General features: G+C 39.2%; 1 protein-coding gene across 13 annotated transcripts in view; it reads right to left on the reverse strand.

The window, feature by feature from the left end:
• Window positions 1-22,857, reverse strand: part of BBS9 (Bardet-Biedl syndrome 9) — a 439,570-nt gene that overhangs the window by 243,246 nt on the left and 173,467 nt on the right. The gene's annotated exons all lie outside the window — the stretch shown is intronic.

The following is a 22,857-nucleotide window of genomic DNA, read 5'->3' on the forward strand; positions in this document are numbered from 1 at the left end:
TACTATAGACATTTTACAATGTGGGCGACAGACCAGGCACCACCATCTGAAGAAATTCAGCCATTTACTGCGGCACTGTTTAGCACATCCTAAAGATGAATGGAATCAAACAACAAATTCAGAAGTGCTAAGGATTAAAAGAGATATTTGTTTGTCTACTGTACTAAATAAGCCAGAGTATTAGGCATTGTCTTAATATATTTTTTCACAGATTCATAGAGTTTAAAGCCAGAAGGAACCATTATGATTACTTAGTCTGATCTCCTGTATAAGGCAGGCGATAGGACTTCCTGATTTAATTCCTGTTTCAAGTCCAGTAGCTGTGGTTAAGCTACATCATAACTTTCAGTAAAAATCCAATCTTGATTTTAAAATTTCTGGAGATCCACACAACCCTTTGTATGTTTTTCCAGTTGTTAATTACCCTCACTGTTAAAAATGTGCACTTTATTTCAACTCTGAATTTCTCTAGCTTCAATTTCCAGCCATTGGATCCTATTGTAAATTTGTCTGCTAGATGGAGTGCCCTCTATTTTCAGATTTGCATTGCCCATATTGGTATGTATAGAGACTGATCAAATCATCTTCTCTTTTGATAAGAAAAACAGATTGAGTTCATTGAGTCTATCATCATAAGGTATGTTTTCCAAATCCTTTCAGCCATTCTGATGGCTATTCTTGGAACCCTCTCCAATTTTTCAACATCCTTCTTGCATTGTGGATGCCAGAACTGAACACAATATTTTAGTTGCAGTTGTACTGGTGCCAAATATAAAAGGTAATATAACCTCCTGCTTCTGTTTCTGAATATTCACGTTTCTGAATTCAAGGACTGCATTAGCCTTTTTGGACAAGCATCCCACTGGGAAATGACATTCAGTCAATTATCCATCCTGACCCCCACGTCTTTTTCACAGTCACTGCTTCCCAGGAGAGTGATCCTCATCCTATAAGAATGACCTACAATCTTTGCTCCTTGATGTAGGACCTTTCATTTGGCAGTATCAAAAGACATTGCTAGCTTGCACCCAGTTTACCAAGCAATCAGATTGCTCTGTAAGTGCCCCTGTCCTCTTTGTTATTGACCATTTCCCCAAGCTTTGAATCATCTGCAATCAGAAATGACTTTATGCTTTCTTCCAGGTTATTGATTCAAGTACTAAATAGCACAGAGTCAAGAAGCAATTTCTGTGGGACCCCACTAGAAACACACTCCATGATAATTTCCCATTTACAGTTACATCTTGAGACCTGTCAGTTAGCCAGTTTTTAATCCATTTAACGTGTACCATGTTTCTTAATCAAAATGTATACAGTGCCGAACCAAATGCCTTACAGAAGTCCAGCTACATCAACACTATTACCTTTATCAACCAAACTTGTAGTCTCATCAAAAAATATCAAGTTAGTTTGACAAGATCTATCTTCCGTAGACCCATGTTGATTGAAATTAACTATATTACCCTCCTTTAATTCTTTGTTAATTGTGTCCTGCATCAGCCATTCCATTATTTTGCCTAGGACAGATGTCAGGCTGACAGGCCTGTAATTACTTGGGGCATCCATTTACCTTCTTTAAATATTGGCACACATTAGCTTTGTTCCTGTCTTCTAGAACTTCCCTGGTTTTCCAGGACATATCAATCAACATTAACAGTCCAAACAGCTCCCAGACTACTCTTTTAAAAATCTTGGATACAAGTTATCCAAACCTGCTGATTTAAAAAGTCTAACTTTAGTAGCTGCTGTTTAACACCATCCTTAGTTACTGTTGGAATGGAAAATATAACATCATCATCATGATATGAATACAATATTTGCCTTTTTCCCCAAACACAGAACAGAAATGTTTATTGAACAATTCTGCCTTTTCTATTATTACGGTATATCAGCAAAGCTGGTAGTGAAGAAGAGGAACATATCTCGTCCAAAGAGACAATTTAAATCTTAAATAGGTATTTTAAAACCACCCAGAACTGATGAACATTAGCACAGCCAACTTAGGATTTCAAAGGAAGGGCTCCTTATAGAGGAATTGATTTCCTACCAGCAGTAATCTGCAGAGAAACTAACTAATTTAAGTGGAGGAGAGAATCAATAGGTTTCCTCCCTATTGTGGAGTGACCTTTTATATTTATCGCCATCCTGTGTTTCTAGTCTGACTAATACTGCTTCTGGTCATTGTAATCCACAGAGAGCCATTTATGAAAGACAATCCACACCTGTACCTGAAAGCTCTTAAAGCTTTCCCCTTAATCTGTGCTTTGGTTTTTAAAGCCTAAAGTTCAATTTAACACAGAAGCATGCCCACGCATATGCATGCACACAGAGTATATTTCATACAGTGAAAAAACCTAACATACCATGTATACAGTGTGAAATGTATTTGAAAGCACATTTGGCATTAATGATTGTAATGCTGATGGCAGACATCTTGATAAAATGGAAGATTATTTTGGACACTATCAGCGTAAGGGCTCATAGCACAGATAGCTGCTAAGCTTTGCATCTTAATTAATACTATTTCGGCTGCTGATGGTTATTTGGAAGCTTCAGCTAAACCAGAATACAATGTCTCACCACTGGAGTGAGCAAGCAGTTATGGGCCCATAACACTGCTCTGTGATTGTCACTGGCTACCTGTTTACCTCTAAGTGTAGTTCAGAATATTGGCTATGATCTATAAATCTCTAGATTGGCTGGGACACAATTCACTGGGAGATTTTCATTCTCCTCATGTCCTGCCATGGGGCTGCTGGTTGGTCTTGCTGTTGATTCCTGGAACTGGCTTCTCCACAGCTTAGAGAGGATACTTTCAGTGGCACATCAACAGCCCTGAAACCTGTTCTTTCTAGAGGACTGTTAGAGTTCTATTTGGGCAACTTTCAGGGAAAAGCATAAGACTTGCTTGTTTCGGCAGGGTTCTGATCAGCTTTATAAAGGACAAGAGGGTTGCTAATAAGAAGGAAGCTCTGTTCTAAGTTCTGTTGCGACTACTTTTATTGATGTAATTGTGCAGTGATTTGGCCATAGACACCAATAAAAAATTCTAAACAAATCCATTTCACATATGAGCTGAGTTTGGTTCCCATAAATGAAAAGTTAGTGCATTAGTGCACTATGCCACTTAATTCTTGGACAGCAGGAAAAGCATGTGTTTTAGTAGCACCTTTCCCCTCCTTTATCCAACCTTATTCTGACTCCTTTGGGTCTCACAAAGTTCTTTTAAATCTCCTGATTTAAAAAACAAATGTTATCTTTTAATCTTTTTTTTCATAATTCCATACCAACGATTTTATATTGCTTTAGGCACAGAACCAAGAAAGAAAGTTGAATTCAAGGGCAGCAATCCTCTATCAATTTAATCCATGGCACTGCCAAAAACAATGCAGACTGAGTCACAAGTATGATTTGTTCTCATCCTAATGCAGTTTCTAGTACATGATTTAGATGAGGGCCCATTCAACTAAATGCTGCTTACTTTCACTGTCAGGTTATAAGGTTTTGTAAATACTGGGTATGTTTGCTTAAATAATAAAAGAAATATGCTTGGAAACATATGCATCTAATGTAACAGTTTATTATGATTCAGGGAGAAGAAAGTGTTAAACTCACTGAAGCAGTACATACCTTATTGCCAAGCCTTGAGGGCAATTATATGACTTCATTTCCTGAAGTGGCATCACGTTCCTTATCAAAAAATTTGCACATGACCTTAGTTAAGACATGATTGCAAACAAAGAATTGGTTGGTTTTAAATGCAAATGTAAAACATGTCCAAGGTATGAAGTATGCCAAGCAGTGTGACTATAGATTTTAGTAAAGCAGAGCTGTTACAGGATTTTTTTTTTTTTTAACATATTGGCAATATAGATAACAGGAAGTAAGCCATACTTTCTACAACCCATTAGCAGAGTTATTCTCTTATTAAGACCTTAAGGGTCATTTTTCACCTGAAGTGGAGATCTGCTACTACTGAAGGTCAGTGTGAATGGCAAGCACATTTCTGAGAGCACAATTTGGTCCTAATTGTTCATACTTTAATTCCTTTATTTTCTTTAATTTAGGACAAGTTCTCGTTATCTCATTCTCTTCTCTCCAACAAACTTGCCATGACAGCCTTGTTTTGACCATTACAGGTACCTCTGCATGTAGAAAACCCACTGACATCATAAAGGGTAAGGTACAGGAATTTAGGGTATTATGTGGAGCAATTCAGCTTCATCATTTGCAAATGCAAATGAAAACATTATACTGTGACAAGAAGCCCAGTGTGGCTGGGGAACAAATGAGTCTATTCCTAAGTGTAAATTTCAGCAGATCATGGTAATAACTTGCTACTAGTGAAATTAAAATTCTTTGCTTCAGCTCCGCCCTCCTCCCCCTCCCCCCCCCCTTTTTTTTTTTTTTTAAGTACAGACAAACTGCCACCTTTTGCTGAATTAGTGGATAAAATAAACTTGCCCCTGAACAAATCTGATGTGCTTCTGTAAAGTTCATACATTCTTTTCTCTTCTAAGGAAATAAAGTGCAGGTTGCCCCCTTAGCACCAAAGAAAAAAGAAAGAAACATAATAGTTTTTAATTGAGTTGTTTGCTCTTTGTTCTTAGCTGTCTTTATACTTTCAGAACAAACTTACTGCCTGCTTTTTAATCCTTGTCTAGGAGAAAGAATTTAATTTAATTGAAATGTTATGAGCTCTTAGCTTCTCAGGGTGAAGGAGAAGGTAATGTCATTAGGCACATTTTCCTCTTTGTCCTCGTTTTTGGTATTAAGACAGTTTTAATGAGTATTTTAACGAGTATATTCCTGATTCCACACCTTTTTTCAACTGTTGTCAACAAGAAGCACTCCCCATGGAAACAAACAATAAAAGACTAACTTGACATCTTTAACAAAGGCTCTGTCCTTCAAAGACATTGGGTAAAGGACCAATTTAATTAGGATGGGAAAAGAAGCTGCCAATCAAATTTAGAAACGCTATTCATTAAATAGGCTAATAGATAAAAAGGGTGCCACAATTTCTGGAATGCAATCTCTTCCACCGCTTCAAGCAATACCTTACTGAACACAAAGTGCTAAAAGGATTGACATAATATATTTGGGGTGTGCAGGTTAGAAATGTTCAAATATTCCCGTGAATCACTCTTCCATAACACTTGAAAAGTAATGCTGATGCATTCCCCTTGGGCAAACACCTGTTTACAAATGAGGACATGTTATTAAAAGTGACTTCAGCTTCTTTTATGCTCTGTGCCAAATTCAGTGTTACTCATTTGGATTATGCCAGGACTGGCATTCCAATCCCATGTTCTGGACAATTAATTGCAACCTTTAGTTTCTCACTACTTATCTACTTTAAAACAGTGCCTGAAAATAGAGAGCAAGAGACAGCAGTCACATTTTCCACACAGAAAAATGATGCCACAAGTTTAGTTAACACAAATACACCCTCAAAACCTACAAATGAATGAGGTAAGTTAACTCATATACAGCAAGTCTAATTGATACAATGATGATGTCATACACATTTATAGTGTAACCAGATCCTTTCTTAAATACCAAAAGAATAAATAAATATGTCAGCACATCGTAGAGAAAACATTTTATTCTGAGAAATATGCGTCAATGGATGACATGTAGCTTGCATCATCAATAGCATTTTCTTCTGATTCAGGTATGCAGTTTAAATCATCTTTTTACCACTAACGCTTATTTTCACTATTTTTTGTTGATTCACTCATAGACAAAGGCTGAAATTACTTTTTAACAAACTCCAAAAAGTTGTGTGTGACAAGTACCATGACACTGGATTAATTTTCAAAGCTGGGTTTCCAAAAGCAGACTCCTAAATCCATATGTAGGCTTCTAAATAGTAGTCTGATTTTCAGAGGTACTGAACCTACACTTGGGCACCCAAATTTGAAAATTTTGGTGTCAGTATTTTTACTATAATTAAATTTTCATAGCATATGTTAGATTTACATTCATTTTTATAAAACCCATTTCTCCTTGGTTATCTCTAAGAGTTTTCTCTTTGTTTAAATGTACCTCCTGGTGCTAATAGATTGCACTAAAAATAAAAAACTACTGATGAAACATTCTGATACATAATTTTAGATATGGGGCCAGATCCTGGACCCCATGCAGCTGCTGGTGATCAGCTGGCACATAGCAACTGCAAGTTAACTACTGTATTCTCCCAGCATGGGAGATGTAGGGCCACTTTAGTCAGCTCTATGCCATGCCCTCGGATCCTCAACCTCAAGCACTGGAGTTATGACACCAGTATAGCCAGAGTCTGGTAATCCTGACAGAACCAAAGGCCCCATTGGGGCTAGTGCAGCCAGACCACTTTAGAGCAATCCTAATGCTTCTCTAATTTAGCAAGGGCCAAATTGGTTCGTGGTCAACTCCTGGATTTGGAGAGGAGAATTCAGAATGGTGGTATACCATCACCTTTCTCCCCTCGCCTCAAGTCTTGTGCCAACCAGAGTTCAGCAAGACCAAATACAGTATTTTGAGTACCTAATTATTGTGGAATACTGTTGATCTTATATTTATGTAATGATTCTTCAATTTCCATCTGACAGCTAGTTTTTGATGCTTCATCACTTACTGGTCAAACTTAAATTGTTAAAGCAGCAAAGAGTCCTGTGGCACCTTATAAACTAAAAGACGTATTGGAGCATAAGCTTTCATGGGTGAATACCCCTTCGTCGGATGCATGTATTCACCCACGAAAGCTTATGCTCCAATACATCTGTTAGTCTATAAGGTGCCACAGGGCCCTTTGCTGCTTTTACAGATCCAGACTAACACAGTCTAATTTAAAATCTGAAAAGAAATATTGTGAGGCCATTGCTCACAGAAACATCTGATATAATAAATCACTGAAAGTGTTAGGAGGAGATAGTACTAAAATCAATTCTCAAAAGTACATACCAAATCAAAGAAAATGTTTGTTTCCAAAAATGTTCAGAATTTTTCAGCAAACTGAAATAGTTTGGGGTCAACCAAAATTGCATTTTTCAGCAAATAAACTATTTTTCTGAATTTTTTTCCCAGCTCTACATATATTATCTCTAATTATTGCATGCGTTTTGACACTACAAAAGAGATGAAATTCCTCTATTAACATAATTTATACAATTTCGTAAAAAGCAAGTTTAGTTCGAGAGGTTCCTATTCCATGATATCACATCCCCTTCTCTACCCTAGGAAAGCAGAGACATCATATTTCAAAAGAGCATTGGGGGACTTTACCTTTTGGCAACTCCAGTATTTCCACAGTCTTTTCCAAAAAATATATATTAACAATGGTAAGAAATATATTTTTAAAATATATTGGTTAAAATAGAATCAATTTTTTTCTGTTGCTCAGTGCTGTCAGACATTCACCTAATTTAGGGAAATGGCCTGTCACCGTATTATCAAATCTATCTGAAAAACTGGCATAACCAATGCCTGAGGGCCACATGAGCAAAAAAATGGACCAAATGGGAAATCTCACATCACCCCAGCACTCCAGACACCCTGCTACAGGGGAATAATTACTACTCCCTGGCGATGTCCACTTTAGCAAATTAGTCATCTCTCTTCTAAACCAGAGCTGGGCAAACTTCAAAAGGTTCCGAGATTTGAATGCACATCTGAACCAGCCAATGTTCAGTTGCTTATCTGAAGCTTATCTGCAGATCCCTCACATTATCCTAACCTTCTTGAGTCTCCAAATCCAGGCTAGAAATATTTTAAAACAAAGCCTTTTTGTTGTATTTTTGACACCTCTGTTCCTGATCCCAGATGAAAAGAGCATGAGAACAGCCTCTTTCACTGTATTTCAGTGCTTTTGAGTCCAGCTGCCAGACAGAAAGCAGAAGTGAAAACACAATATTGGATGTTTCAGAATCTCAGAAAAGAAAATGTTTGGTTTGAGTTCAGCTCCAAATAAAAGGGCAAAGTTCAAGGCTGGGTTCTTATTTTTATCTGAAACAGTTCACCTATCCCTACTTTTAACCTCAACAAATTGCCAGATACAGCATCGACTAATCTGATTCGATTTAGAGGTTTGTCAATAATTACTTTTAAAAAAATTCAGACTGATTAGGGCAACAAGTATCTAGACATTTCTTTGCTAGGCCTGTTCAATTAGTTGAAACATAAACGCAAACCTGCCATAATGCATTTATGCTTTTCTTCCTTGCAGCTTACATCCAATATCAACCGAGAATCTCTGAGAATCTGCTTCACCCTGCAGCCTGCCAGGTACTTACTGACATAAAAACCCTTCACATTTACCTTCTGCTTTGTAAGCACAAAGCAAAAGAAAAAGTGCCAGTTATTAAATTATAATTGTATTTTTAAACGAATGGAAATTAATATAGGAAAGCCCTCTAAGAAAGATTATTCTTCTCAAAATGTTGCTTGAATTATTTTAAGACCCAATTCATGGCCATCATTTTATTTATTCTTTGAATGAATGGGACCCTCTCTCTTCTTTAACGTTTGCCCTCTCCCCCAGTGCACAGATGCAGTTATCTATTAAAATAATTTGTATAGGCTCTTTTTCCCACTTGTCAATGAAGAACATTTTCATTATGATATGAATTTGCCCCTCAAAAGTTTTTCTAAAAAGCAAAGCCATAGAAAATTAAAACAATCATTTCTACCTGAAAGCAAAAGTTACATATTAGGAAGTTACAGGTTAAGAAGACCAAGCAGAAAAAACACTACCAAAAATCAGTTCCATACCACTCCTCTCTATGTATTTTCTGACATCTCAAACTAAACTGTAGTATCTCTAATTAGACAAGAATTGTTTACAAAAGATAAATTGGTATTACATTAATCCTTGAGTCTTGCATTCATGATTTTTTTTGGCTTACTTCTGCAGCTTGATTGTGAGCTATTACTACAGCCTGAGGCCTAATCATTTGGTTATCTTTATGTGTAAAATATACACATATTTCTTGAATCGTTGCAAAAATAGTTTTAAACAGACATATTAGCACACTGAGCTGTAATAATTAGGACAATACTTTAATTGTATTCAGGGCGGATGATGACATTCTGAGGCCCTAAGCGATGTCAAAAGTGTCAGAGGCCCCAAACCTTAAAAAATTAATTTATAATTTTCACAGAAACGACACTGAATATATAAACACGAAAGCTTTATATTTGCATATATACAAAGGCAAAGTTGTAAAAATAAAGTATCTAACTAAAACATGTCTTGCAATATGCCTGTTTGCATTATAAAACAGTTTCAAATTAACATTTTCGTCTATGATTTCTTAATTAGTAGATATGAAAACTTTATATCTACAGCAACACAAAAGCAGTTACAGTTACACAGACCATCTTACTTAATGGAAGAGGTACAACCTGCAGTATGTCTGTTTGCACATCACATTAATTTTCACACTGAAATTTAAAACATTTTCTTTCGTGATTTTTGGTGAGCAAAGTCATTGACGATATCCTCAAATGTTAAGTTACAGAGTTTGTCAGTTTTGATGCACAGAATACTTAGGGCAGATAGCTTTTCTTGCAGCATTTTCTAGGCAGACAACTCTCTTTGCATTTGCTTCTCTATCCTCTGTCTCCCCAGGTCCATTAATTAATCTCGAGTAAACACCTCGGACACACAGAGTGACAACAAGCTATATGTGCAAAAAAGAAAGAAAGAATTTACCAGAAAAAAGACTGGTAATCCCTAGACAGGCATTGAGAAAGTGAGGAAAAAAAAAAAAAGACAGTTAGTTACCTGTTCCATAACTGTTATTCTTCGAGATGTGTTGCTCATGTCTATTCCATGTTAGGTGTGTGGGCTTGCCACATGCACAGGTGTGGGAATTTTTTCCCTCAGGGGTATCTGTAGGGGACCAGCTCTGGCACCCTCTGGAGTGGTGCGCACATGCCATGGTATAGGGGGCGCCACTGGCTCCCCCCACCCTCAGTTCCTTCTTGTCAGAAACCCAGACAGTGGGGAAGGAAGGTGGGTCATGGAATGGACATAAGCAACACATCTCAAAGAACAAGTTACGGAACAGGTAACTGTCTTTTCTTCTTTGAGTGCTCGCTCATGTCCATTCCATATTAGGTGACTCCCAAGCAGTACCAATGGAGGCGGGTTGGAGCTCATGGATGTGTAGATTGCAACACAATTCTGCCGAACCCAGCATCATCTTTGGCCTGCTGAGTGATGGTGTAATGCTCCGTGAACGTGTGAATTGAAGACCACATCATGGCTCTACAAATCTCCGAGTGGGAATGTGTGCCAGGAAGGCCACTGAGGATGCCTGAGCTCTGGTTGAGTGGGCCCTCACGATCGGCAGTGGTGAGACCTGTGCTAGCTCGTAACAGGTCTGGATGCAGGAGGTGGATCCAGGTGGAAATCCTCTGCGAGGACACCGGAAGGCCCTTCATCCTGTCTGCTGTCGCGATGAAGAGCTGGGTCAACGTGCGGAAAGGCTTGGTCCGCTCCAGGTAAAATGCCAGGGCACGTCTGATGTCCAGGGTGTGTAGCCTCCTTTCCTCATTAGTGGTGCACAGCTTGGGACAAAACACCACGAGGAAGATGCCTTGGCTGACACGGACGGAAGACACCACCTTCGGCAGAAAGGCCAGATGGGATCCCAGTTGAACCTTGTCCTTGTAGAACACCATATACAGCAGTTCCGATGTCAGGGCTTCAATCTCTGACCTTGTCTCGCCAATGTTACCGCCACAAGGAAAGCAATCTTTCATGACAGGTGGGAAAGGAAATAGGAGGCCATAGGCTCAAAGGGCAGGCCTGTGAGCCTAGAAAGTACCAAGTTAAGGTCGTGGGACAGGAGCCTGGCCCTGCAGGAAGAATCTCTTAAGGCCTCTCAGGAATCTGAGTGACATGTCGTGCGAGAACACCGTCTGATCTTGGAACGGCAGGTGAAAAGCAGAGATGGCCGCAAAGTACACCTGATGGAAGAGAGGACCAGCCCCTGGTTCTTAAGATGAAGCAGGCAGTCTAAGATAGATTTAAGGAGGAGTGCAACAGAGAGATGCTATGCTCAGACGTCCAGTGGGAGAACCTCGTCCACTTGGCCAGGTAAGTTGCTCTGGTGGAAGGCGTGCTGCTTTCCAGGAGGACTTTCTGGACCTCGTTAGAGCAGGCTCACTCCTCTTGGTTCAACCACACAGCATCCACACCATGAGCTAGAGGGAGGCATGATTGGGGTACAGGTAGCGCCCATGATCTTGTGAAATCAGATCCAGTCGGGTGGGAAGGGGCCAGGGAGCGGTTGCCGCCAGATCCATCAGCGTGCCAAACCAATGCTGGCGTGCCCACGCCTGGGTGGTCATGATGACTTGGGCCTTGTCTCTCTTGATCTCTGACAGGACTCTGCCGATGAGTGGGATCGGCAGGAAGGCGTACATCAGGCCCCCTGACCACGGAAGGAAAAGGCGTCTGAGGGGGAGTCCTTGCCAAGGCCCTGCAGGGAACAGAACTGATGACATTTCCTGTTCTGTCTGGTGGCAAACAGACCACTCGGGGAGTTCGCCGCCTCTGGGAAAGTGATCGGGACACCTCCGGATGGAGCAACTGCTCGTGGTGAGAGAGAAAGGACATGTTGAGGCCATCTGCCAGCGTGTTCCTGATGCCAGGGAAGTGACAGGCCTCCAGGTGGATCTTGTGCTTGATGCAGAAATCCCACAACCAGAAAGCCTCTTGACAGAGAGAAGATGAGCGCGCTTCCCCTTGCCTGTTGATGTAGAACACCAAGGCCGTTGTCCATCATCCCTCTCACCACCTTGCCTGACAGATGTGGTAGGAAGACCTTGCAGGCCAAATGTACCGCCCTGAGCTCCTTGACACTTATGTGCAAGGTCATCTCCTCCAGGAACCATGTCCCTTGGATCTGTAGCTCGCCTAGATGCGCTCCCTAGCCGATGGTCGAACTGATATCGGATGCTTCGGACAAGTGGCGCGGGCTGTCAAATAGAACTCCTTCCAGGGCAGTCTTGGGGTCGGTCCACCATTGCAGGAAGGTAAGTATCACCGGTGGAATGGTAACAACTTTGTCCGGGTGATCTCTGGACTAGGAATAGACTGTCACCAGCCACTGGTGCAAGGGTTGCATCCTGAGCCTGGCACGGCAGACAACAGACGGACATGCTGCCATGTGATCCAGCAAACATAGACATACCTGGGTTGTTGCGAGCACTGGTGGGACATCTCTTGAGAGGAGGAGTGGTAACGCTGAGACAGGGACTTACAAAAAGGTCCCAAGGCGGGTTTACCCTTGGATCAGGGTAGCACCGTAGCTGGTATGGATGGCACCGGTAGCACCAGGATATCCTGCACTGCCTGCAGGGCCTTGGGTGTTGACAGGACCTCTAATGACGAAGGCCTGTGTCACTGTCCGGCGTGGCAGGCCTGGGTTGGAAAGGGCTAGACCACTCGACCTGAGCTGGGGCCCAACTCCTGGTTGGAGGTACTGAGCTGCCCTCCTCGGGCCTTGGCTCCCCTCCTGGCCCTTGTGGGATGTAGGAGATCTTCCTCTCCTGGTCTTCTTTTGCCACTTGGCAGATGCCAAGGAGGGGGATTGGCGCCGGTCTGTTGAATGTACCAGTGGTATGCTCCGCACCGATGCTGAGGTGCTCAGGGCAGAGTCAGACTTCGACTGCTCCGGTGCCAGAGTGAGAGCCAACTCCATTAGAAGCACTTTGAGATGGATGTCTCGCTCCTCCTTAGTTCAAGGTTTGAAGGACATGCAGATATAGCACTTGTCGCTTATATGCAAATTACCCAGATGTCTTTAACAACTCTTATGTGGATTGCAGATGGGCATCGGGTTTTTTTGCAGCAATTGCAGGGCTTAAAGACTAGGGCATGCCCCGTCCCTAGGCTGAGTCCCGTTTGGGACTAACCAAGTAAAATACACTAACACACTAAGGGATAATTCTTAACTATTTTACAAGAAAAGTTCGTAACAATGAAGGAAGCAAAAAAGCTAGCCAAAGCAGCAGACGTTTCAGTACTGTCACTAGCAGCAAGAAGGAACTGAGGGTGGGGGGAGCCTGCAGCACCCCCTATACCGCGGCATGTGCGCGCCACTCCAGAGGGCGCCAGAGCCGGTCCCCTATGGTTACCACTGAGAGAAAAACTTCTGGCACTGATGCATGTAGCAAGCACACACACCTAACACGGAATGGACATGAGCAAGCACTTGAAGAAGAATAAGCCTATATTCAAGCAAATATAATGATTATTATAGGCTTTAATAGCCTATAAATCATATATGCACATAGTTTGAAATAACTTGCTCACCAAGTACTCAAGTATTTTTATACACACACACACCCCTTCACTTCTTTCAAAACCCTCTATTTATCCTTTCATCAGCACATGCTGATATTTACTGTGAAAGTTCCCAAAACTGATGGAGGGAAGCCAACACAAATTTATCCTCCTCAAGATCCACTCGACCCAAGTCCATAAAACGATTACCTGAAAACTCAATCATGTGAACCATCGATAGCACATGAAGTAGGAAGCAGCGTGCGCACTAAAATACACAATTGTATGTATGTACAGATCAAAAGAAAGAAAGAACATATTAATACTTAAGAAAACAAAGAACAGGAGCGAAAGCATTATACGACTGAGCACGCAGAACCATAAACAAAAGATGGCTGCTTTCCGTTTATTACCAGCCAAGGGGAACACTGTACATGATGCCAATCCTAGGACGAGTCCCATACTACTATGAGCGTGGCAGGATTGCTTCACGACACTGCTGTCTCCGACCACACATTTTTCCCAATTTTATTGACAGTGAGATTTATTTATTTATTTTAAGAAGTTATGAAGGCACAGTCAGAATTTTACCAGTAGCAGCTGGCTAACAAAACGCTGCCTTAGGAGACTGACAGCAGACTTACTCGTAGAAATACTAATTTTACAAGTGCAATTATCGTTTTTTTTCTGAGCTCTGGCCTCCCGCCTGTCAATAATAATTAGTGAAGGGTAAGGGTATTTGTGTAGCCAGATGTGTATATTTTTGCCATATTTGAACAAAAATGTCTATATTTAGAGAGAACCTTCTTTTTTACTATATCTCCTTTATTTATCAACCGATTTAGATAAAATTTAAAATGGAGTCTTTTTTCTTTTTTTAGAGGCCCCTCATATTGTGAGGCCCTAAACTGTAGCTTGCTTAGTTCATACTTTAATCTGACCCTGATTGTATTTTTCTGCTACAACAAAAATGATATAAACAATAAACCACTAGCTGCTCAGCCAAAAACTATACATGTTACTTCTTTTTTAAATGTACAATACTTATCGTGTCAAATGTAAGAAATCTGAAGAATCATTTTATTACATTATAGATTTGTGAGATCACACATACACTTTGGAATAAATGGAATAAATAAAGAACAAGGAGTAAGATCCTCTACTTTGGCTGAGCTGCAATTGACACAGGATTAGGGGCTGGGACCAAATGGGATTTTAAAATACTTTTCAGATTCATAGATCTTGGAACCAGCTCAAATCTCAGCATAAATGAAGGCAGCCACTTACTACCAGCTACCCACAGCTGTTCAGGCAGCCTGATGTCATGAGGGCATAAAGATGCTATGGCCATGCACTTATGATGGGGTCCAAAACAGAGAATGAGTCTACACTTCCCTCAGAAAAACTTAGGGGGGCTGACACCTCAGAGGTCCAGATCCATCAACTATTCATCATCTTTGCACTACTGGAACAGCACAAAGCAGCCACTGAGGGCCAGAGATCTGACCAATATATACAATGTTGGAATACAGACATATGTTTGTAACATTAATATTAGAATCACACTTATTAGGCATTGTTACTGAGGTTACTCTGGAATGAGCTTTCGGATGGAAGTCAGGAATTCCTATGCTCTACTTCAGGCTCAGCCACTGACTCACAGGGTGGTCTTGGCACTTAATCTCTATGCCTCAGTCTTCCCATCTGTGAAATAAATGGGGTAACAATACCTACAATTCCTACCCCAATCTCAAGTAACAGACAAAATTACAATGTGCATAATAGAAAAATGAATAATCACATCACAGTTCTGTTAAACCCCACAATACCTTTTGTCTCTCAACAAAAGAGGTTCTACTATCGAAGGCTGAGCTTCTGCAGACATTGGGTGTTCTATTTGTTTAGTTAAGCATATTAGCAGCTTACTTAATTAAGAATACTTAATTCACACATTTGTGCAGTACCTGAAAATACCCTGTATACAAAAGGTGCTATGTAAATCAAACTAAATTGTATACTTTGGCAGTGATCCCCTGCAGTGTCACCTTTATAAGTCACATTTTAATTTTTTTTAACGTATATTATAATGTGTGTGTGTGTGTGTGTGTGTTCGTTCGTTCAATCTGCTCTATAAAAGAGGCATTCTTATCAAAATAAGCAATGGAAAAATCTATATTCATGTGTATTATATTTTTGGTGGATTGATAAAGCCTGTAAAATTAAGACAATATTGTTAAATATTCTCAGTATGCTGAATAAGTGATCAAGCCTACACTAAACCCAAGAAGCTATTTTCAGGAGGCATCCAAAGCTGTATTATAGTACAGACCAGACTTTTCACAAATTATTTTTTGTGAAAGTAGCCAATATATCTATAGCGCACACTTTCAGGGTTGGAATTCTGCTGCCAGAATTAGGGAGGCTCACTAGCATTTAGTTGACCTCCCACCCTGAGAAGTACTGGGACTCCTCCTTAAACTACTGAGTCTCAGCTCTGGCTAAATTCCAGCACTGCACTCGCTTCATAAATGTGCTTTCAGAGCCAAGACATCTGTGTATTATAGTGACATACAAGTTATAAAAGGGGTGTTTATATCCGACTTCAGTATAATGTGAAAGTTTAGCAGGCACAAGACAGCTTTACACAGAGCCTGGCCCTTACTTAAAGGCTTCATTGTATTTCAAATTACAGTACTCAGCAAGCTGAATTTATAAATTGATCACTTTTTTCTAATAATTATAAATCTCTCTTCGGTGTTTTGGATACAAGCAGATGGCCCAAATGTCAGAAAACATGGCAAGAGACCCAAAGTTTGTATTATTTAATATATATTCTCTTCTGACAAACATTTCTCATTATTGTTATTCAGTTCAGCAAACAAGAAAGCAGGCTGCAGTTGATACAAAATGCACCAGTGCATGTGCTTAGCAGCAGAGACTTCTGTGACCACATCACTCCAATACTCAGCTCTCTGCACTGCTTCCAGATTGAATACAAAATCTAATTCAAGGTCTCTGCCCTGCCATTCAAAGCCCACCATAGGATTAACCCTAACTACCAGAAAGATGGACTCTCCCATTATAACCATAACCTCTTACATGGCAATGTTCCACTGGAACAACGACACTGCTGACAGATGATTCACTGGAGCTGGCCTTAAACTATGGAGCTCACTGCCATAGGAGATGAGAATGACCACAGGAGTCATCACTTTAAGAACAAAATGCAATATTCAACTCTTCAGTTTGGTTTTCCTATAGTTACCTATACTCAATACAACCACACATGGTATTAAACACACAAACAAAAATCCCATTATGCTAATCAAGCTATTTCTCCTATTGAGTTGAAAGGAAGAGCGAGAAAGAGATGAAAAACATCTATTTTGAGATTCTTAGACACTACAGTGATGGCGGTGCTACTTGACTGGATGACTGAGTGAACTTCCTTCCAAGTATAATGAGAAGTGGAGAAAACAATTTATATACACGAGGCATTATTAGTTAATTAAAGAACCAGTAATAATGGTCATTTTCATTTTGAAAATTACGTTTGAATATCCAGTTGGTGATGTGGCAAACTAACTTGTGTTACTATCCCACAGACACCAGGATTTGAATTGAACAGCTGAGATTTTCAGCAGAGATACCAATGTAGAGACAGGCTGAAAGGGGAATGCCTGAGTAGGGATGCAAAAAACACTGCAAAAAGGCTCCTCAGACATTCAATTTCAGAGGATAAGGACTTTGTTGTTCTTAAATGTCCACAAAGTGCCAGGCGCATACAACCTGCTTCCCTTCTTGCAGTAATCCCTTGAGCTTTATTGCTAACTTTTCCTATTTCATATGTTAGGTTCCTTATATACATCTTTGCTTACCACAAACTATATTTAAATATATAACCCTGCGTCTTAGAATAAATGCAGAACAATCAGTAAGGGGAGCAGGGTGTGTGTGTGTATGGCATTTTAGTATCATCGTACAATAACCTTATAATTATGATTAAGGGGTTTTGTGTTAGTTAATTCAATCTGGCACTATAGATTTTTAAAAACACATTAGATTTCTTTTCCCTCTCATGAGGTAACTACAGGTCAGAGTCAAAGTTGTTTGCATGCTTTAATTGTACATTTCCATAGCCTGCTTTGATTTCTTTTCAAATTAAACTCAACTCTGAATTTCCTGCTTGGTTTGGGGATAATTGCAACATTGTTGTAATTAACTGTACCCTAGATTACTGATATGTATTTTCAACCTTAACTACATCTTAATTTAGAGTTTAATATTGAAAATTTCATACAGAAACACAAACAACAAATTCAAAAAGACTGTACCCATGGGATATCTCTAATGATATGAAGAATCAAGCTTTATGCTTTACCCCATTCTGATACAGCACAGAGTCATCAGAGCATACTGGCCAGTTTAACTGGGTTTTCAGCTGCTTTGTTTCCTCAAAGTAGTACACCCTACTTTCCCCCTTCCCCCAAATTCCCCATGCTTATTGCATCTTTTTCCATCTCCCTGTACACACTCCCAAATTCCACCTTGCGCTGTCCTCCACAATCCCCTGCACATATCACCATTTTTTCCTCTTTCCTCCATCACTTACATTCCCATGTACAAATGGGCACACACACACAGATTTCCCACTCCCTTCTACACTTTCATATTCCTATGCGCTTGCACATACCTACATTCACTACTTTCCCCCCTCCGTCCTGTTGAGCAGAGGTAGTGCAATGGATATCTTTTGAAAAGAAATATTTAGAATTAGTAGCTATTTTTCCATTATACTTCATTACTGAAAGTTTGAAGCAGAGGCTGCTGTGTGAAACCTTCTCCTTCAGAGAAACTCACAAACAATTGCCCTCTTTCAAAATCTACACCATCTCTCATTGTTCCCTAAGATGGTGACTGCCTACGTATTTTTCACATATAATGAAATAAAATCCTTGTTTTAAGTGCAAAACTCATCTCATCCTTAACCCTGGAGCCACAACTGGCATCTCAAACTTTATCCACTTTTTAGATGTACCAAATGTTAATGCAATTCCAAATAAATACAGGACTGTTAAAGACAGCAGTATTTAAACAGAACAGTCTACAAAGCATCTTCTGTAATCCCTTGGTCAATACTCAAAGCATCAAGCTTTATGAGACACCCCTGAAGCCTCCCTGTTTATAAAGCCTTGCTTACAGAAGAACGTCTCCCTCCATCTCAGACAGCATGACTACTAGCACTGTAATGAATACAATTATGTTAAGATCAAAATGAATGTAGTGTGAAGTGAAGATAGGGACAGATAGCTATCTATGGTCGTTTCAGCTCTAATGTAGTTGAAATGTGTTATGAGTATTCAGTGTATCAGTTTAAACATCTGGATTCCTTTCAGAAACCAAGAGGTAGACGGAGTGTCCTTGAGAGTTTAGAGCAGAGAAATAGGAGCAAGCACTAGTCTCTATTTCTAGCTCACTCACTACCTTGTTATATGGTTTGAAGGTTGCTCCTCAATTTCCCAATCTGACTAATGAGTATAAAAACGTATCTTCCTAACACAAGTGTTGAAAGATTTAATTAATAGCACTGTGCAGGAACTTGAATTTCTATTTCACAGGAAATTTAGCAATTGAAAATCTGAATGAAAACTATTTCAAAATGTCCCACAAAACTTTTAGAAACATTTAGAAAAAATCATTTAGAATATAAAAGACAGTCCAAAACAAAAAGTTGTTTCAGAATGAAAAATCAAAATGTTCCATTCAAAAAGAATGAGAACATTTTGACATTATTAAAATTCATTTCAATTTTTTTTCAAAACATAATTTAATTGAAAGCAACATGGGCCTGTGGAAAGTTTCAATTTTGACAAAACAGCATTTTCCCACAGGAACATGTTTCATCTGAAAATTTCTGAGCAGCTCTATTAATTAATTTACATGTAATGTGTTTTGAGATCCATGGATAAAAGGAGATAGATATAAATGCAAAGTATTATTTTAATCCTATTTAGAATAATAAATTTGGCAGACATCAGTGGAATTATTGTACTGCTCATTTATCCAACTTGAATATAGTCTTTGAATCCAAGCAAAATTTCTACTTGTTTACTTATCACTCTGTGCTGTTCTTTTGAAACTTTAATTATTTGGGGAAATGTTTCAAACAAAGTATATGAAAGTATTTCAAACACAAATTTGAGTATTCTCTTGAGAAATTTTTTAGAAGTTCAAACACTTCTATATTGCAAATAGCTTAGATACCACAAACCACAGTCTTCTTTTCATATACTATATATCATGACATGAACTATGGAAACAAGTAGTTTTGATCTTAATCTATTTCCTTTTCCTTGACAAACATAATATAGTAATTAGGACTGAGTGCTGTAGGACTGAGATGTCTCAGATTCAACTGTCAAACTGACAGTCTTGAGATTGCTCAAAAGAATATTCTAGTAGTAATGCAGGAAAATATTTGTGATTGATCCACCAATTGTCCGGAAGATATGAAGGATATTCTTTGAAAAGCGTTAGAAGGACTAAATATCAAAAAAGTACCTTGAACTATACCAGGGGTAAGGTAATTGATTAAAAGAGTAGAATGACACCTGCAATTGTTCCTTTGTAAACAAAGGCTTCAAAAGATTATCAGATAGAACAAAGCATCAGTAGTTTACATTAGTTACAGCAAGCTGACTAACACTTCTTTGTGTTCTATATCTTCCTCAATGAAGAAGTTAAGGTGGAACAGTTTGCGGCTGCTACTCCAATATATTCTACCACAGCAAAGTGCTGCTCCAGAAAATAAATCCCTCTCCAATTAAATCAGTTCTACTACATTTTAGGCTTAATATTTTTGTGAGCCTCCACATTATGTCTTTTCCCCACCTGTAGTCAAGCACATGTACTCACAGTTCATATTGCTTTCATGGCTGGTTAGCTGAGATAGGAATATCATCACAGAGTGGTGTCTGGATGCAAAACTTGATGGAAACTAGATAAGACTGGGGCACTTTTGTTGAGAGATTAAACTGTAAAACTAGAAGGGTTCTTAGGCTAGACTATGAGACAGGGAGTAGAGCTGGGCAGGGAACATTTTTCTCATCCTGCAAGATTTTTCATGATTTCAAAAAATTTTTCCATCCCAAATCAGGTCAAAAAGTCAAAATCTCAAAAAAAAATTTAAACCAAACAGGAAAAATAAATCAAATCAAATCAGGTCAGATTAAAAAAAAGATTTTGTGTCAACAATTTTGAACTGTTTTGTTTCAATTTTGATTTTTCAGTTTTTACTACAAATCAACTTAAATTTCACAACAAAAAGCTTTTTTTCCCCAAAAAAGGAACTTTTCATTTGAAAATATTTTGAATTTTTTTCAGTATGTGAAATTAACTGGAATGGACTTATCCCTGTGAACAGTTTCGGCTTCAGTAAACCAGCATTTTCCAGCAAAAAATTTCTGACCCACTCTGAAAGGGAGAGATCTTAGGATGTAGAACAAAGCAGCACGTAGAGGGAATGAAGAATAGCAAAGACAAGACTGAGAGATAGTGGAGGAAAAGAAAGTAGAAAATAAAAATGAGACTGAGAAAAATAAGCAATGCTCCCTCCAGAAGAGGTTTAAGAAGGCAGGAATAGAGGTGTGGTGGACTCCCATGCATCTGACATGAAGGTGGAAAAGCTAAAATTAAATAAAGTGATAGAATAAAAAGGAAAAATATAAGTATTAAAATGGTTTCTGATTCAATCCCAAAATACATGAACTACCATTTCTAGGTGATCACCTCCTGTCCTATATGGCCAACTGGAAGTATTTGTACAGTATTTTTCAGTGCAAATAACCATTAGTAGGCAACCCTCTTTCTAATGTAACCAGCAGCAGCCTAAAAATAGCCCCTGTGGCAGCTTCTCTTATTATCTCATCTATAAGTCTCTGAAGATTCCTAATACGTGAATTTCTGCCAGTAAAAATGCATAGGAATACAAATGGAACAATCCCTCAACAAGAACTACAGTACCCACAAAGCTCTTCATGGGCCCGTTCAACCCCACTCCTTCAGCACTGTATCCTCACCATGTATTAACAGACCACCTCTTATAGGGTGACCAGACGTCCCGATTTTATAGGGACAGTCCTGATTTTTAGGTCTTTTTCTCACATAGACACCTATTACCCCCCCACCTCCTATCCCAATTTTTGACACTTGCTATCTGGTCAGCCTAACCCTTAAAACTTCATTTTTCCATTTTTGAGTGGACTATTGATTGTGACACTGGAAAAGTGATGTGTGTATTTAAATAAGCATTTCACCCCTGCTCAGTCCATTTTCCACTCCTACTTCGGCCTCCTGTGAAGCTATAAGGGCAATTTTGTGATGTTATAGTCATTTCTATTGCATTATGGGTTTGGTGTTATGACTTCACTCCTGGATCACATGCTAAATTAGTTGGATTGTGAGGAAGTAAGGAGCCACACACACAACTGCCATCACAGTAAAAGGAATGTTGAAAGTTACAGACAGTCTTCTTTGAATGAAAAGACAATCCAGTCAAGTTTTCCATATTCAGAGGATAAATATAACAGTTTAATCCACTGACCTACTGCTTTAACTAATGTTATCCATAACTTTAAACATCTGCCTTAAATAGCTTTGGGCCAATGCAACATTATGTGAAATCACAGCCAACATTTTAGCAATCAAAATAACCTTGTGAAACACAAGGACTGCTGCAAAATAACAAGAGCTGGGGATCAAAAGGCACACCTAAAATTTCACATCAAAGCAATAGCTATCCCTTCCTATTGACACCTCTGTTTTGGTGGTGGACTCAGCATAAGAGTTTGATGGGAATCAGAGGCTAATTTCAGATTCATAAATAATATATTTATAAGGAACACAGCAATGGAGACAGAGCCTAACAAGGTTACAAACATTAATTAATGAAACAGAACTTGTAAAACAGAGAGGGGAGATTTACAAAGAAATAAAAACTGGAGGGAGGGAGGGAGGGAGGGAGAGAGAGAGAGAGAGAGAGTGTGTGTGTGTGTGTATATACTGATGAGGAAGTGAAAAGAAAATTAAGAAAGTGAACAGTGTGAAGAAAGGCAGATGGGGTAATAGGGAAGATTTCCCAAAGCTCAAAAATAAAATAAAATAAAAAATGTTTCGTTCAGAGGAAGGGTAAAAGTTGGGGGAGGTCTTATTTTAAAAGAATCAGTTCTCCCATTCATTGTAATTTATTAATACTAATACTTAGCTCTTAGATAGCATCTTACACAGATCTGAAAGAGGAAACTACAAAGGACACTGGGGTACAGAAGGGTAAAGTTACTTGTCCAAGACCACACTGTGAGCCAGTGGCCAAGCTGAAACCAAAATCCAGGTCTCCCAACTCCTAGTCACAGAGTCTAACTACTGCACTACGCTGCCTCCTAGAAGTCATTCATCAAACATCCTCTGCATACTTTTGATAATTTCTCCCTCAGGCAATGCCATAGTAAAACAGAATAATTAAGGATAATAGCATTATTAAGTCAACTGAGTGATGCCACTGATCATTTTCACAGGGAGCT

Source organism: Lepidochelys kempii, chromosome 2 (genome assembly GCF_965140265.1).
Source record: "Lepidochelys kempii isolate rLepKem1 chromosome 2, rLepKem1.hap2, whole genome shotgun sequence".
Lineage (NCBI taxonomy): Eukaryota > Metazoa > Chordata > Testudines > Cheloniidae > Lepidochelys > Lepidochelys kempii.